The sequence below is a fragment of the Capra hircus genome, unplaced genomic scaffold (genome assembly GCF_001704415.2).
Source record: "Capra hircus breed San Clemente unplaced genomic scaffold, ASM170441v1, whole genome shotgun sequence".
In the NCBI taxonomy this organism is placed as follows: domain Eukaryota; kingdom Metazoa; phylum Chordata; class Mammalia; order Artiodactyla; family Bovidae; genus Capra; species Capra hircus.
In genome coordinates this window covers 105,629-111,281 of record NW_017190096.1, presented here as the reverse complement: position 1 = coordinate 111,281, position 5,653 = coordinate 105,629, and the positions used below count along the sequence as shown (strand labels likewise).

General features: G+C 39.8%; 1 pseudogene; it reads right to left on the bottom strand.

The window, feature by feature from the left end:
- Window positions 1–3,762: 3,762 nt before the first annotated feature.
- Window positions 3,763–5,361, bottom strand: LOC108634801 (annotated as a pseudogene).
- Window positions 5,362–5,653: the final 292 nt, after the last annotated feature.

Sequence of the window (5,653 nt, the reverse complement as noted above, 5' to 3'; positions counted from 1 at the left end):
ACGAAGCTCATGTTATCTGGTTCCATCACTTCATGGGAAATAGATAGGGAAACAGTGAAAATTGTGTCAGACTATTTTTGGGGGGCTCCAAAATTACCTCAGATGGTGACTGCAGCCATGAAATTGAAAGACACTTACTTCTTGGAAGAAATGTTATGACCAACCTAGATAGCATATTGAAAAACAGAGACATTACTTTGCCAACAAAGGCCCATCTAGTCAAGGCTATGGTTTTATCAGTTGTCATGTATAGATGTGAGAGTTGGACTGTGAAGAAGGCTGAGCACAGAAGAATTGATGCATTTGAACTCTGGTATTGGAGAAGACTCTTGAGAGTCCCTTGGACTGCAGGGGGATCCAACCAGTCCATTATGAAGGAGATCAGCGTGGGATTTTTTGGGAAAGAATGATGCTAAAGCTGAAAATCCAGTACTTTGGTCACCTCATGTGAAGAACTGACTCATTGGAAAAGACTCTGATGCAGAGAGGGATCGGGGGCAGGAGGAGAAGGGGACAACAGAGGATGAGATGGCTGGATGGCATCACTGACCTAATGGATGTGAGTCTGAGTGAACTCCGGGAGTTGGTAATGGACAGGAAGAGCATTTCCAGAACAGCATTTGCAAAGTCTTTGTATCGGGAAGAAATGGATTTTGCTTGAGGAAAAGCAAGGCCAGTGTTGTCAAAAACAGTGCACCAGTGGGGAAAATAGTAGAGTAGAATGACAGAGAATGGAAAAGAGGAGGCAGTCAGGGACCATATCACTGGAACCTTTTTAGTTGGCAATAAATAACAACTTGTACTCCTTAGGAGCATACTTCAGAGCAAACAACAGTAACAGTGTTGATAACACTAAGCAACAATAAAAACACACAACTAAAATATTTCATATTTTTACAACAGAAATAGAATAAAAGTGATAAGTATGCAAAAGTCTACACATTTATTTATACATAGAATTTTTCACCTGAGACCGGAACACACACACACACACTCTTTCTAACCTAAGAAAAATGGTTTAAACTAACACTTAGCAAAGTGCTTTGACCCAAGGAAACTAACTGGAAAGACCTAGTAAAATATTCAAAGTGCAAATCAATCAACCAAGCATTGAGTAAATAAATACAAAATATTTACACTCAAGAAATTACTTAAAATGCAGACAATAGACTCTCTACAGCTTAGTCATCTGTAGTCCTTCCTCTTCAGATCTGAGAGGGATGCTAACCCCTTGGTGATTATCACTTTGCAGCATTTTGTGAAGGCTTAGATAATTTAAATAAATTGAGGAGGGAGAACTCCCTCTTAGAGAATTTAAATAAAAAGAGGAGGAGAAAGGAAGAGGGAAATGGAGGGAAATGGAGATATTTCTCCTGGCATAGGTCCACAGCTAGGATCCCAGTTTCCTTGAATGGTGCACAGAGATTGCTAGGTATCTGTGCCAGAAGTGGAGAAGGGATGGCATTAAATAATGCCTAGGGAGACTCAGAAAACGAAGATCATGGCATCCGGTCCCATCACTTCATGGGAAATAGATGGGGAAACAGTGGAAACAGTGTCAGACTTTGTTTTTGGGGGCTCCAAAATCACTGCAGATGGTGATTGCAGTCATGGAATTAAAAGACGCTTACTCCTTGGAAGAAAAGTTATGACCAACCTAGATAGCATATTCAAAAGCAGAGACATTACTTTGCTGACTAAAGTCTGTCTACTCAAGGCTATGGTTTTTCTTGTGGTCATGTATGGATGTGAGAGTTGGACTGTGAAAAAGGCTGAGCGTCAAATAATTGATGCTTTTGAACTGTGGTGTTGGAGAAGACTCTTGAGAGTTCCTTGGACTGCAAGGAGATCCAACCAGTCCATTCTGAAGGAGATCAGCCCTGGGATTTCTTTGGAATGAATGATGCTAAAGCTGAAGCTCCAGTACTTTGGCTACCTCGTGTGAAGAGCTGACTCATTGGAAGACTCTGATGCAGGGAGGGATTGGGGACAGGAGGAGAAGGGGATGAAAGACAATGACATACCTAGATGACATGACTGACTCGATGGACGTGAGTCTGAGTGAACTCTGGGAGTTGGTGTTGGACAGGGAGGCCTGGCATGCTGCTATTCATGGGGTCGCAAAGATATGGACACGACTGAGAGACTGAACTGAAGGAGACTCAACTCCAGGAACCCACAGAGGCAGCTAAGTGTGCTGATGTTCAGGACCAATATTTAGTGGGTACCCCGCAGGTTTGTGAAACAGCCCTTGAAGACCGCAAGAAAAAAGGTGTCCACAAGTATAATCATAGATTAGAAAGTTGGATTGATTAAAGGAAGGATAATAACTCTATGACCTGATAATTACTGAAATAAATGAGACAATCCCTGCACATAAGACTGTGTCAAGTAATACCAAAATTCAGTATTAGTTTGATAAAATGGGAAATTACACACACAAAGAATTAACTGTCAACTGTAATACATTCACCTCCAAGGTAAGATAAGATACAAAACTGAAATCTTCACATGTATAACTAGGGTAAGACACTTGTAACTGGAAAAGGTAAGGAAAAGTTCTATAAAGTGTTTAATCACCCTGGACCAATTTTATCCACTACATTTACTATTCTTGGACAACTCCATCGTAGCTTAAGAGTAAGAGAACTAAGTTTAGCCCAGTTCATAAGCTGAACAGATTCTCTGTGTTTGATCTTTTTCAGTTAAAACTATGGGTCCAGTGCAAATCACACTGGAAAACGAGGCTTGTTTCCTTGGAAACCTTAATTTGCTTTACTACTGTGACTGAGACAGATATGGCTACTGCACTCTGACTAAAGGCCAGCCAAATGGGATAAGGGACAGAATGAATCAAATTCCCCTTTTGATCACTCAACAGGAGGTCCACGGGCACCAGGCCTCATTCAATTAACTATCTCTGCTTCTCCAACTGAATTATATGCAGGGCCTGCTTGATGCTTCCAGGGGTACCTCACCAAACACAGGCATTTTAATGATTGGCTTCCTTGAGATGTCCCTAGGCTAGGTAAATAAACTCTGAGACAGTGTTCCCTCTGCCTTGGCTCCATTCCTGGAGTGAATGTATGCCTCTTCCTCAACTGGGACAAGAAGCCACAGCTCTCCATTCAGTAAATCCCATGTGTGTTCCAAACTCACATCACACCTTCTCAATTAAAGTCTCCACACAAGGCTTTTGGAGCCAGGTTATCTTAGATCAGCACAACAGAGGCACTTCGGAGATTTCAGCAGCAAACTGGACCATACCATAATAAAGCCATTCCAATCTGGCTATATAGTTAATACTGAGATCTTCAAGGCATGAAAATAGTTGAAAATTACGTTGCTAAAACACTCTACAGATTATATGTATAGTAGAACTTTCAGACTTACAAATAACATGAAATACCAAAATAGGTTGTTACTTTTCCTCCCTCTCCCCTCTCATTCTCTGTCTCTCATGCACAAGCATACATGCATATGTTTTTATGTATGAAGACAATAACATGAAAAATAGGTAATATATTTTTAAATAACATCTCAACATTTAGGTCAAACAAAACAGTATTTCATGAAGTTAAAAAAAAAAAACACATAAATTCCCCATTGGTTTCACTATATTTGATACTATTGAATAATGCTATAATTTGGATTTTTTTTTAAATGGGGTTTAAACTTTGACTGAAATACTTGCTTCAGACTTACTGAAAGTAGAATTAACTGGTGTGTGTGTGTGTGTGTGTGTGTGTGTGTGTGTGTGTTTTAAACTCCTACTTTTGGATTTGTGGGGTAATGGTTCACAATACTCCGCATAACGGATGCTACTTCCACCAATCCTGATTGAAGAGGTTCCAGTGATATCTGAATAACAACTTTTGTTTCAGGAGGTTTCTAGCTGTTCTGGCTTCTTAAACATTTGATGACACTGGGTCTTGTGCTCCATTTTCTCTTTGAAATTTAAAAACTGTGACTAACATTTGGAACACTGGTGAAAACTCCTTTCCCAGTGCCCTCTATGATGACGTCTGTATGCTGTTGCAGTTTTAAAAATTTTGAGACAAAACGGGCAAAGCAAATTCTTAGTGTTACCATGGTATGCTCTGAAATGTCCATCCACATCTGCAAAGAATGGTGATCTGTAACTGCAAACCTGGCATACATAGGGCATTTCACCAGGCTTATGATGGTCTTTCATGTGCTGTAAGAGAACCTGATCTGTCTCAAAGGACAATTCACAGATTTTACAGACTGCAGAGTGTTCCTGGGAAGTGTGGACACTTTCAGTGTAAGACTGTAGCTGGAAGGGGGTAGGAAACTGGCAGTTCCTGTGCTGGCAGGTGGTTTGATTTTCCCAGCTGTCACATCTCTGCCTTTGAAGATCCAAATGGTGCTACATGTGATTCATAAACTTGACATGTTTTAAAACTTTCAAGCAGCTGACAGACATTTCAAAGCTGTGTGAGTCTTCAGTTTCTTGCTGCTCATCTCCTTTATGGTGTCTATAGTAGAAGTCATGAAGTTACACAACCAGATTTCATTCTGTGGCATCAAGAATCTTGTTTTGACTTGCTAAACTTGGAAAGTCATTTTTTGTCAGACCGTTTTCCCCAAAGGGCTTACAGGCTTGCAATGAACATTATCCTTTGGAAAAGCTATTAGACAAATTTCTCCCTTCTGAACATGGCTTAGTGAGGTGTGAACACTGTCCGGTGTGCTTTGCTGAGTATTCACTGTATGAAAAATACCTGAAGGGGACAAAGCTAAACAATGTTCCCTATAATTCCATCACTGAGCTTAGACCTTTTGATATTTGTGCTATTTGATTCAAAAGTGCAAAGTCACTTTGACACACAAGGACTTTTATTCATATCTCCAGCAGTTTCTGCTAGATGCTGCAATGAACTTGTGAAGGTACTCAAAGGAGAACATTACTCTGAAAAGCCATTAGGCACTATTTGTGGAGAAATATTTTTATAATCAGCTTTAGACGAAGGCTCAGTAATAATAGGACTAGCTGCTGATCTTGATTCAGAGTCAGAAACTGGCAAGACAGTCTCTTGCTTCTGATGTAGGAGTCACATGACTAACGGGCTGTAATTTGTGAGCATTATCTTTCCTGAAGTGACCAGACCTTTTTCTCCTTGAAGATGAACCTGGGATAACTCTGTTCAGTATGTTTGAAACGACTGGTTTTGAATTCGAGGTCATCCGAACAAAGATCACATCAGCATCTTCATTTACATGTTCCACTCCAACCAAGATCAGTTCAATATCTTCATCATCTACTTGTTTGCTTACTCCAGTGCTTTTCTGTGATTCTGGCTCTTGTTCTTCTTCACATAACATACATTGTGGTTCCATATTTTAAATTATCTTTTATTCTTGAAGGGTGTGGCCACAGTCCCAGTCCTTTTTTTATATAAACTGCCACCTAAGTATAAACATACTACATATTAGTTAAGTACGGGAAAATGTGCTATTTGATTATCTCCAAAACTCTAGGGTAGTTATAAACACCCTTATCTTACAGATAAAAACACTGAGTGTCAAATAGACTAAATGACATCTGAAAAAACTATGACTACAAGTCTACATGACTCTAGAATCGTAGCTTTGTCCCATGTTGATTTCAATCTTGTCTATTTAAAAAAAG